The 13,372-nt window shown below is 33.3% G+C and overlaps 1 protein-coding gene across 1 annotated transcript in view; it reads right to left on the reverse strand.

Moving 5' to 3' along the window:
* Nucleotides 1-13,372, reverse strand: part of NCAM2 (neural cell adhesion molecule 2) — a 225,875-nt gene that overhangs the window by 134,137 nt on the left and 78,366 nt on the right. The window lies entirely within an intron of this gene.

Consider the following 13,372-nt stretch of genomic DNA (forward strand, 5'->3'; position numbering starts at 1 on the left):
CAATAAATGAAAATAAACTCTTACCTGTATTCATTTTTTATTTCAAAAAAGCAGTGTTTATTTGTACTTTACTGTTTTTAGCTAATCCATTTTACCAGCCCACTTGCTTATAAGAACACTGACTTGTAAGTAGTAAAAATGTAAACATAAGTTTTATCAACCTCTTTTATTTACTATGTTTTTTGCTTTTTATAAAGCTAGTATGTTCTTCTAGGAAGGATTTTGTTGTCTTTCAATTGTGTTCTTCACAAACATAGCAAAATGATAATAATGCCTATTCAATTCTGGTTAAAACCTACCAGTGAAAATGATATTCCTGCTGTATTTTAGTTTTCTATTTCACTACATAAGGAGGATATATCAAGATGTATGAAAATTAAAGACTTTAAGAGGAATTTATACTTTTCAGTTTTGGATGAATGCAACAGCATTGCTCATAAGCATAATTGGTACCATATGCATCATAGATACACTATTAAAAACACAGCATTCTTAGGAAGGCATTGGAAAAAATATGGAAATTATTAAGCACTTAACTCCACAAATATGACTCAAATCAAGGAATTGCTTATAATCCAATAACATATAGATTATATTTCAAATAAGAATTATTGTGTGCAACATAATTATAGAATTTTCTTAAATCAAATACCTTTATAGCACACATATTTAAAACAAGAATAGTTTATTCATTGAATTTTACTCTGTACTATCAAGAAATATAGTGAACTTTTAGCACTTTATAACTCATTGGAAACATCTACTCTACCATTATTGAATTGATTCTTTTTAATATTTGAGGTTTTAGTGTTCAACAAAATATTGTATATCATACATTCAATTGAAATATGTATGTTATTATAAACAGTATAATGGTTGTTTAATTTTCTATATGACAGATTTGATTTGGTTTTGCAAATTTCAATACATGTGTGTACTTTGCATTATTAAAATGATGTTTAACTATTCCTTTATTAATATTAAAAGACTATCTTAAAGCTTTTTTTCAAACATGTTGATTGGGGCAAAATATGGTTACTTTGTGTGCTTTTTAATTTTATATAAGAATGCAATCATTATACAATCCTCTCACTCACTCATAATTCACTATCTGGAAAATGGTCTTCAAAAACAAAGAAATAAACAAAAGCATATTAGGGATGTATTATGTAACTTAGATCAAGATTTCTATGTCAAAAATATGTTCCCCACCTCCCAAGTATTGCTAAAGAAATAGTAAGGTGAAGATTTCAAGCAGAAGGGTATTCTCTTCTGCCAATTTTTAAGATGGTCAGCTGCCAAACCCATTTACTTAATTGAAAGAAAAGAAAACAAAATGTAAGAATCCACAGAAGTTAAAAATCAGAATGAATAAACCCAAAAGCAAAATGGCCAATTGTTATACAAGGTAACTAGCTGCTGTTCCGTAACTAAATAGGTATTCTTTGGTTCTTATCTCATTGCAACTCTGTTCATCATTAAATCCTATTGAACTATACCCTTCCTTTCTTGTGTGCCGACTTCCCTTGGCTTTCAAGACACCCACATGATCCTGATTTTTCTCCCAGTTTTGGTTGTAGTTTCCTTGGGCTTGGTTTTGGTTACAGCCTCCTCTCTTCCTCACGCCCTCTGTATTCTGTCCTGGACTCTAGTGTCTTTTCAGTCAATACAATCCATTTAGGCACTCTTACCCCCGCCCACATCTACACTGATGATCTCTAGTCACTCTTTCTCCACCCAGGATCCTTCTTTCCCTGGAGCTACATAACTACATAGGTAGTATGTAGTTTCTAGAGCTACATATCACGTGCAGGGCAAGTCCATTTGATATATATCTCAAACTAGCATGTGCAGATGAATACATCATGCCTTACCCAGCATCACCTGCCCTCTCCCAGGTGTCTTTCCATGAATGATACTAATTCTTTCCCATGCCCCATGCTATACCATGTCCTCAGTCTTGGATCAGTTGCTGAACATTTATTCATCTATTTATATTCTGAATAATGATAAATCTCAGTTTATCATCTTGCTCGACATTATGATTTCCAATTTTCAGCAACTGTGTTTCCATAGACCTATCTGCTCTCTGCCTCTACATTTAGTTGTGCTGGTAAGTCAGAAGGATATTGACAGGCGTCTCTGGATTTCAGAGAGAACAATCACATCCAGGCTGAATGTGACCGAAAAAGACTCCCTGACTCTGCAAAAGCCTTCAACATTATGCTATTTCCTACGTTTCTCTTAGCAAAAACTCATTCCAGCTGCAGAAATTATTTCTTGTGTAACTAAGAATAAGTCTTTTTTTTTACAACAAACTTTTATTTCTCATAACAACTTTATGAAGGTTTCACATCCCTGGACCTCATACCCTATAATTACAAATAACATTGTATTGCCTCCCAAATAAAACCCCAATCTATTAGCCTGATGCTTACGGACTTCCATATGGTATTACCTTTCTGTTTAAGCACAGTTTAAAATTTGGATACTGTTAATTTGGATTCCATTTAATGTGAATTATTTGTATTGTCATGAATGTCTTGTGTTTTCTAAGCAGCCTTCACACATCTTTCTCAAATCTTTCCCCCTTTATCTCTTCCATATTTACACAGAAGTATTCTACCATCATTCTTTCAATTTCTTGGCCAGATGTCAATTTATTTTCAAAATAATCCCTGGTTGACTGCTATACATACATATATAATGTCCCTGTGCTTTTCTTGGGACACATTGCTTTTTCTATTCTTACTGGAACTTCAGATTTTATCCTGCAGTTTGATATTATAGTTGTACAAATGCGAGAATATTTTTATGGTACTTTGTGTGAAACTCACCTGGACTAGTACCTAGGACAGAATCATTACATTCTAAAATTTTTATAAAGCAAATTAAGTTATAGTGAAATGTACATATAATTGAATAAAGGAAATGTAATACTTCAGCTATACTTTACTATGGATTAAAAACGTGACATTTAATACCTTAATTAGAATGTGACAAGAGATGCGTTAATAATGATGTGAAGCAAACTGTTCCTTCTTTCATTAGGGAAAATATTGTTCTTTTGTACATTAAAAAGTAAATTTACCCACCTTAAAAATCAACAGGTACTTTTGTTATTATGATATGGTTTTTGATTTGTGGAAAACTATCCGTGTGTGTAAAGTTAGCATGCTATTAGTAAAAATGGTTTTATTTAAAAGTGTTTAATAATATATCTAAAAGTAATAGAAATACCAGAAGAATAGAATTTCTTCTGGAATGTGTGTGATTCATTGAGAAATTGTAAGTCATTTTCAGAGTTGACATTGGCTTTGTAATAATGCACAATATACATTGACTAGAAGACCAAAGTCATTTCTTCTCATTTCTGACATTCCAAAGGACATCTTTCTCTTTGTGCTACAAAAAGGCATTACACATATCTGAAAGAAAATTCATTATATCTTGACTTTGATTCACCACCTACTGAAGATTCATTTAAGACACCTGATATTTGATTGAGACAGGTTAATGGGTGTATTAGCTCTCCATCTAGTATTTTCAGTTTCTATCACTGCATTAACATGATTAGAAAGTGTCTGACTGTACATTATTATTCCAATCCTTTACAGAAGGACTCTCTGGAATTTAACTTGATATTATATATTTTGCCTTTCTGGAAGGTCAGCTTAAGAGCTGCTTGAATAGTATTTCAATATGGGAACATATGTATATGTATAACTGATTCACTTTGTTATAAAGCAGAAACTAACACACCATTGTAAAGCAGTTATACTCCAATAAAGATGTAAAAAAAATAAAAATAAAAAAATAAAGTCTATTTTATCTGAAAAGAAAAATATATTGATAAAATGATTATTTATAGAGTTTATTGTGCTTTCAATAATCCCTTAATCAAATTTCTATGTGATAACTACCATCTTCAGTTTAGTTCAAACATAAATATTTTGTTGTAAATTTTAATTGTTGGGCATTTGAATTTATATAATGTGTCATGTTTATTTTTGTAGCTTTACCTAACTAGACATTTAGTGCCAAATTTGGGATCCAACTGTAGTACACAACCCATCTGAGTTGGGCAGTATTCCTTTCTTTCTTCTTCCTCACACTCTTGTCTTTGAACCTTTTTAGAGTCATTGACCCTTTGGCCTTTTGAGAAAATTGTGGATCATGTCACTTACTCAACATTTTTTCTATATATGTGCAATTGTTTCACAATAAGCATCCAGGCGCTGGGGATATAAGCTGAGCAAAATAGAATAATTTCCGCTCTTTATGGAATTTAAGTTTAACCGAGAAGACAGATATTACTTCTAAGATATAATACAAATAAACTCAAAAATACCATGTGGGAACACCACAGTTTCATTTTGGGGGTGTTAATGGAGGGATGGGTTAGAGTCAGAGGTATGTTCCTTGTTAAACCGAAGTGTGGATTGGGATCTGGAAATGGTGAAAGAGGGGCAGTGTTGTAGAGAGAATTCTGGGCATATGCCACCAGAAGGCTTATGAGAGAACTGAGAGAACCCAGTAGGTGCAGAGAAGAGACTGTGAGAACATGGACTCTCCTGACATTGGACAGACTGATAGAGAACATGTGCAGGACCCAAGACACATGCAGACACACAACACATTTGTACCCTTTGACTATATGTTATTTTTTTCTCATTGTATGCTATGCAGTTTTGGGGGAGCAATTCTTTTTATTATATATTATGTTTGCATTATTTGCAATGGCATTAAATCTCTATTGAATGTAAATTAAACAGCTTCAAATACATAGATGTAGCAGCAAGGCATAACTGCTAAATGTATAAAAAAAGAAAGCAGACTCTTTCCAAACATTATTGGCATTAATTTACCCAAACTGACTTCTCAAAATCATGATAAAGTTTCATTACATTCACTAATTTCTGCAAAGAAATTTAAGCAGAAATATTGTTTTGCTCTTATAAGAGTTCTATATTTACTCTTAGTTTTAATGTCTTTTTCCTCTGGGCTTGATCCCGCCTTCCTAAGTGTACTCCTATTTTGATGTCATAAAATAAACTTTTGTACAATTACCATTCCTCCTAGCAATGTAAATTGATGAAACAAAGAGTAATATGTCCAATAAAATTCCTTAAGTTTTGTAGTTTCTTCACTGGTTCTAGGACCCTTTTCTTCTCTTGGCACATACAGTCAGTAATTTATTCAACAGTAGGAATTGAATATAGGAATGAATAGCTGCTAATACATACAATAGGTGATAGTTAGATACATACTAAATATTTTACATTTATTAGTTCATAACACTGCTATGATCCTCATAATAGTGCTATGAGATGGGGACTAATATCATCCCCATTTTAAAGATGAGCAAAATGAGGCACAGAAACATTAGATAACTTGCCCAGGTCCCACACAGCTTATAAGTGATAACAGTGGGATGCTCAGGCTGTCTGGCCCAGGAGTTCATATTCTGAATTACTTTTGCCATATGGCTCACTAGCTGGGACATAACTATGTGGCTGAGTTACATACTGTACCATAACTATGTGACCAGCAATCTGCTGGGTTCTGAGGACAGAAAGATGGATAAGAAAGGCAAAGCCTTTAGTCTCAAAGGTTAAAAGGCTTAGAGGAAAATCATAAATTTCATCTGACATAGATGAAATTAAAGAAGAACACCTAGTAAAGTCTACAGAGGTGAGGAACAATTACTTGCAGATATTTCTGCCTAAACAGGGTCCTGAAGGTTAAGTAAGGCACCAGACTGGCTGCGTAATTTGCAGGGCCCACTGAAAACTGAAATGTGAGGTCTTTTGTTCAAAAGTTACTATGAATTTGAAGACAACCACAGCAGCACTTTAAACCCAATGCAGAGCCCTTCTGAGTGTTGGGCTCTGTGCAACTGTACATGTCACATATCCATGAAGTCAGCCCTGGCCAAGTAAATAGTAGGAAAGTTAGGAAGGAAATGGGAACTACATAGGTCTGGACTAGAGGGGAAAATGACATGTTCAAAGAGTTGAAAGAAGCTACCTAGAGCTGGCATATCCGATATAAGTTGGAGGGAGGTAAGACGTGAAGTGGCTGGGTAGACAGACAAGAATGTCACAAAGAGCCTCAAAAGTCAAAGCAACATTGACAAAAACATGAAAGCATGCTCAACATCCTTAGTCATCATGAAAATGCATACCAAAACTCCATACTACCTCATTCCTTCAGGGATGGCTATAAACAAAAAGACAGGTAATAACAAGCACTGGATAGGATCTGGAGAAAATGGAACTTTAATGCACACGTGATAGGAATGTAGAACGGTGCAGGTGCTTTTGATAAAATGTCTGACAGGTACTCAAAATGTTAAACACAGAGTTACCGTATGATTCAGCCATTACACTCCCAAGAGAATTAAAGATCTATGTCCACACAAAAACATGTACTACATAAATGTCCATAAGAGGATTATTAATAAATCCAAAAAGTGAAAGCAACACAAATATCCATCTACTAATGCATGGATAAATAAAATGTACAACTTCTATATAATGAAATATTATTTGTCAATAAAAAAATGAGGTACTTACACAAGTCACAACATAGATGAACCTTGAAAACACTATGCTAAGTGAATAGAAGTTAGTAACGAAGTATGCATTTTGAATGCTTCCATTTTTACAGAATTTCCAGAACAGACAAATCTATAGATACAAAAGTGATTGCCTAAGGCTGGCAGGTGACAGGGGAGTGACAGTCAAGTGGAGCAGGACTTGTTTTTGAGGTGATGAAAATGTCCCCAAATTTATTGCATTGATGACTGCACAACTCTGTGAATATACTAAAAGGAAATTTATTTAATTTTACCCTTTGATAGGTAAATTGCATGTTGTGTGAATTATATATTAGAAAATATTAAAAATTAAAGCCAAAAGAAAGAATGAGTGTTCTATAAAGAACTGGAAAGGACAGGCAAGGTTTCAGGCAAAAGAGTAGGGAGAATGCATTTGTTGTTTGAGGGCATCATTCATGCCTCAGGGTAGAGAATAATTTTTAAAGGGGGAAGAGAAAACACCAAGAAACATACTGCAATGATAGTGTTCTGGGAAAAGGTAGAGGTAGATGAGATGGAGAGAAGTGAGTGAATTCTAGAAACATACTGAGGAAGAATCCACAGCATTCAGTGAATGTTTAGATGGGAGCTGGTGATGGAAGAAAGGAGGAAAAGGATATTTTCAAGTTTCTGTCACAGATCCCTGGATGAGAAATCTGATTCATTATTTGTAGATTGCTGTAGATATATAAAATTATACATATATATGCATATATTCACATTTGACCATAACAAATCATATTTTAATAACCAGCAGACATTATTTTCCATATTATATACCCAGTACTTTACTATTTGAAATTAAAATGCTATGATAATCAGGCCCAAAGCAGAATAAACTTTTCAGAGATTTTAACTTAAAAAATTAGAAAAGGTGAATTCCAACTGATAATTGTTAAAATGCTGGTTTTCAGAATGTGACTTGAATATTTTGTATTGGTGTCTGTGCGTGCTGCCTTCTTTACCTTGATAGTAGGTAAGACCAGAGACTACAGAACCAAATGGGAAACTTTACATCCTGTTTGTGCCATCTATAAGCTTTGTAACCTGGAGTCAACTACTTAATTTAGCTGTACCTCAGTTTCTCACTCTGTATAATGGCTTTAAAAGTACAGCCTTTATAGTATTATGAGGAAGATTAATGACTTGAATATTTGAAAAGAGCTCAGCCCCTGTTAAGTAGTTGGCAAATAAATTGGCACAAAACATCTGATATCCAGATCTAAATGATAAATATGTGAGTTTACACAATATCCATTTCATTGTGAGGTCCAAAGGCATTCTGTCTCAAAGGGAAATGGCACCTCTCCTATCTTCTTACTTAACAATGCATTATTGTTGCTAGACTTTTCTCATGATTCCTTGAACCACATGCCAGTTATTTATTTATAACATTATAAAATATTTATAATATTTTATCAATGAAAATATGTAAGATATTCAGTAAAAAACAAAATTAAAATTAGGATGAAAAGCTACTATAGGACAGCAAAATTACTAAATAAATAATAAATGATAAAACATTTCACATATAAATGATTAAATTGCCAAATAATGAGATTTATATTTTATTTCATCCATAATACTAATAACAAATCCCTAGATATTGAATTTATCTGTAATTGCCACTACATTTGTGGATGGTTTGGCTGTATCCTTGATCCTGCCCTTCATCAGAAGTACGTTCCTTGCTCAAATGCCATGACTTTGGTGTCAAAATCCTTGTCTTGTAGGCTTTATACAGACATAGGATCTGTGTCACTATTCAATGGTTTTAAATTTGTGGATTCTAATGACTATGTATCATTTCCAAAATGTATATATTATTTAAAGCTGTATTAAGTATCCTGACCCCATGTCTATATCACTATTACTTATGGTCATTCATTGTGATTGGAGTTCTAAGCAAATAAATTAGGAGAGGAATGTGCTTGTAGTACGGCTGATCATTTTAATTTTGGCAACACCGTTGTTGACTCTGAATGACAAGATACTTATTTTTTTGTTGTTTCTTGAGTGTATGTGCAATTTTAATCAAATATGAAGATAATAGAACAAAATATTTGATATCAGTGTTGTTCAGAAAACTCAGGACACAGGAATTCTAGCCATAAATATGTGCCTAGCGTAGAAAGCCAGTAGGTTTTCGATCCATTTAAAATATCATTGCTTTCCCCAAGGTTAAGAAACCATGAAAAATAGGTTGACCGCTATTGTTTCTGAATTTCCAATTTTTCTGCATATCCTTCATAATGGAAAATAAGCAAAGAAATAAAACTCCTTATTAAAAAATCAATAAGGTATAAAGAAGCCAAGAAGAAACTTAAATCTAAAAGTTACGTTCTATCTTGAGCTAAAATTTAGTTTCATGGCACACAAAAATGAGAAGATAGAAAGGAAGTCTGAAAGAAGCAGGCACATTATACACTGAAATTCTTCCTATTCAACATTTATTATAAGATGGTCAGGTGTATTGTGATGATTTATGCACATAATTGAACTTACCTTGTGAATATTGATATCACATTATTACACCATACTGCTCTGGAAGTAACATAATGACTAAAATATAGACTCCATTGTTTCAAAGCTTTGAAAAAGCCATAGGTTTGGTTCAATGTCTTTTTAATTCAGATTTTAAAATGTTTTTCTTTATAACATAAACATAACCAATTGGAAAACAGATGAAGTGCAATACTAAAAATATTAGAATTGGAATGGCATAACACTGATAATAACTGAGGCTGTGTTAGAACGTGGGGTTTCATTATACCATTCTCCAGTGTTTGTTTTAAATATATGTCACACATTTTATCATGGTAATTTTTAAACAGCATAACCAAGATGGGATGTGTTCCTTCATCCGATTTTTTCAATTGTTAGAACATACAGAGCAGAGCAGAACCCAAATTAAAGTCTAGAGCATGCTGCTACAGCCTACTTACAAACCCATAGATTTTTGTATTGAAAGCTCTGAGGTTTTGCTGTCATTATTTTGCAGAGTTATCACAGTGCAAGTTGGCTAATACACAGTACATAACTTTTGTTGCTTTTCCCTAGGTCTGGTTAGAATTACTTAAGTTTGTGTAACCTCAGTGCTAGATATATGATAACTGTTATTATACTCTGTGATGTAGTTAGTAACAAATGTCTCAGCGGTTTGGCAATCTTGTCCAAATTAGAGACAAATGAAAGATTTTTGCAAAGCAAAAAGCACAATATGCAACAGCAATTAGTACAATAATATTAAATGAAATGTTTAAAAAATGCCTGACACATAGTATATAATCAATGTTAATAGTTATTATCCTTTTCCTATAGTATATCTTTATACAAATTCCTACAACATGTTCTGTAAAGGAAAAACTACAGTGTGAAGAAATACAAAATATTTTGGGAACATTCTTTCTTTGCTCTATCTAGTGAGACAAATAAGGACCCTGTTCTGAGCCTTCTTTGGCCAACACTCACTCAAAGCATGAAAAAGACACAGGACTGCTCTAAGTATATGTATGTTTTCTTCTTGTCTATGTTTCATTTGGATAAATTGTATTTTTCTGTCTTTGATTTTACTAGACTTTTCTTCTGCAGTATCTAATCTTCTGTTAATCCAAACCAATGTCTTTTTCACTTGACATTTTTCTTGATCTCTAGAATTTTGTTTTAGTCTTTACTTTGTCATGTTTCTCTGTATTATGCTCATGCTTTTCTTTTACCTTGTAGTACATATGCAATATATGTAAAAAAAAAAAAAAGATGTTCCTATCTACTAATACTGTTATTTGTGTCAATGGATCTGTTTCTATTGATTGATTTGGTTTTTTCCCTATTATGGGTTATATTTTCATGTACCTTGTATACCTCATAATTCTTTATTGGATGCCAAACATTGTGAATTATATACTTTGAGTTATATGAAAACATTTTTATTCTTTTGAGGCTTTTAAACTTTGTTAGGCGAGCTGGGAGCAATCTTTAGTTTAGGGCTAATTCGACCATACTACTGAAACAACGTACTTCAGTATTCCAGTGGTTCTTTCTGTGGCCTTGGATACTTTCCTCACACACACATACACTTATCAATACTCAGCTAAAGACTCTTGGGGAAAGTGATGAAGATCTCTGGAGCTCTCTCTGTGTGAATTTCTTCTCTACAGGGCTCTCTGCTCTCTGGTACCCCATCCTGTGATTTCTAGCACCCTAAGTCATTCAAACTCAGAACACTGTCTCCTCAAATAAAAGAGTCAGACTCTTCATCCCTGTGCTACAGCCTGGAAACTGTCTACAAAGTACGCTCAACCAATCATAGGGGTCACATCATTTGTTTCTCTCCTCTCATGGATCAATATGCTATCCATCATGATATAAATTTTGTTTGTTGTCATTGTTTAAAGTCAGAGTATAAATCAAGCCCTTTTTTATCTAATATGTCTGGAAATATACGTTTTAACAAGTATTTTAAATTGTCACTAGTCCCACACTTAACATCAGAAAATGCAATGCATTTACCATCTAGTAATCAACTTTTGTCACATATATGAGAATTCTTATGGTATACAACACATTGTTATTAACAGCATGCTTTTATCAGACTAATACCACAAAGTAGAATAGTACCTGGAAATGTATGTGTATATTTCTCCTTCTTTTAAAAAATCACATCATTTCAAATACATATTAAATTATATACAACATAGGATATATAAGAAATGTTATGAAATAATGTGTATAATTACTGCCATATGTACTGGCAGTGTTATAGCAAATATATGCTCCTTTTTTAACACAGCTATGCTGAGTGACTCATATACTTTACTCCAGTGCCTCATTTTAGGTGGGAGGATCAAGAAGATAAAAATATTTCTTATCTCTGTGTTTTGAACTCTTCTCAGGCTGTCTGACAATTATGCAATTAACCTAATTATTTTAAATAAAAAGCACTTTATTTATTGGAAATGTTTTATATTACACATGCACATAAACACCAAAAACTAACAATACATAAAAACACAGTTTAATAATATCATTTTGCTGCATAGACAAAGAAACAAACTACCTCTAAAAGATGGCTAAAAATTAAAACTGTGTATAATATACACGAACTCCAGTGAGCTGCTTTAGTTTGGTTTTGGTTTTGGATTTTGTTTGTTTTGTGGTAAAATATCTATTCATAAAGAAAAGACAAATTAAAACAAATACTGCATATACAAACTAAACTTTTTATAGTTTAGAAGTCTTCAATTAAAAGAGAAGGTACTCTCTAGAAAGGATCTAAGTTATCAAGATAATAAAATAATGCATAGGAGAAAGAAAGGTGGAAATATTAACAAAATTTATTTATTTTTTACCAAAAGCCAAATGGTGTATTAAGACAGTTTCAAAGTGTGGAATAAATGAATCAGTGATACAACTATAAACCATAGAAAGGAAAAGATACAGTGTGGTCTTTGTCAAAACATTAAAAGAGAAGGTAAAGCCTATATTCTATATTATATCTTTTATAATAAAAGAAAATTATGGCTCAGACATGTCTGTGATGAATCTTTACATTGATATGTATCAATCATCAGGTGATAAAAATTTATAGACATTATCATTAAAGGGGGGCATGGTGTAAACAGAGAGCCAAGAAGCAGAGATGGTCTGGGAAGTTATATTACCTTTGCTACAACAATCAAAAATGATAAGAAACAGCCCTCAACAAGTTTCTAATTGTGTGCTGGGATATGCAGGTATGGGATGTATAGTAAATAATTATACTACAGGGCAGATTGTTGCAAATTATATGAGAAGGTGTTAGAATAGTATACTTCTTAGCACAATGTGCTGTCTCAAGATGCTGATCAAAACAGCCAGCCAGGGACTTCCCTGGTGGTGCAGTGGTTGGGAGTCCGCCTGCCGATGCGGGGGACACGGTTTCGTGCCCCGGCCTGGGAAGATCCCACATGCCATGGAGCAGCTGGGCCCGTGAGCCATGGCCACTGAGCCTGTGCGTCCGGAGCCTGTGCTCCGCAACGGGAGAGGCCACAACAGTGAGAGGCTCGCGTACCGCAAAACCAAACAAACAAATATAGGAAGAGGAGATCCAACATCTTTCTATGGTACACACAGGAAATGTGTGCAGTTCTATTGCTTGCTAACCTCCTGCTTCTATAAAATTTGTTTATGGAACCTCCTTAATTATCACCATTTCTATCATTTGGTCTCAGAGGATATTTAATTTATGAATTAGCAAATTATTAATTCACTAAGCAATCAGAGGATTATATAAATTTATTCAAATTGTTTATCACTGAGTATGCTACTATTTCTATAGCATTATGGGTTTTTTTTCTTTTTAATTTTTGTCCCAGTAGCTTCACACCTCCTATGACTCAGATAGATGCAGTGTACTTCAAAACTGAATGCAAATATCCATATAGTAAGTCAATTCTAGTGTTCTGTACACAGTTTAAGTTCTTATCTGGTTTCAGATTTTGTAATTAAAAGAATAGTGGTCTGCAATTTATACTTAGCTTACCTAAAGAATTCAACAATTAACCTAAACACACACATAGTTAAAAATCAATAGTCTTACTACATAGACTTCAGGTTGGCAATCAAAGACTCTCTCAACACACTCAAAAGTGCTGGAAACTGCAATTAGTACATCAAAGATTTGTGATAGTTTTCACTACACTTATGACTCACAATGTACATTCAAAGTTGTAGTTAGATAAAGTACACACACTATTGAAAATCTTCCAGCACAAATGATTGATGGAGGAAATG

This window comes from Mesoplodon densirostris, chromosome 5 (assembly GCF_025265405.1).
Source record: "Mesoplodon densirostris isolate mMesDen1 chromosome 5, mMesDen1 primary haplotype, whole genome shotgun sequence".
NCBI classification, from domain to species: domain Eukaryota; kingdom Metazoa; phylum Chordata; class Mammalia; order Artiodactyla; family Ziphiidae; genus Mesoplodon; species Mesoplodon densirostris.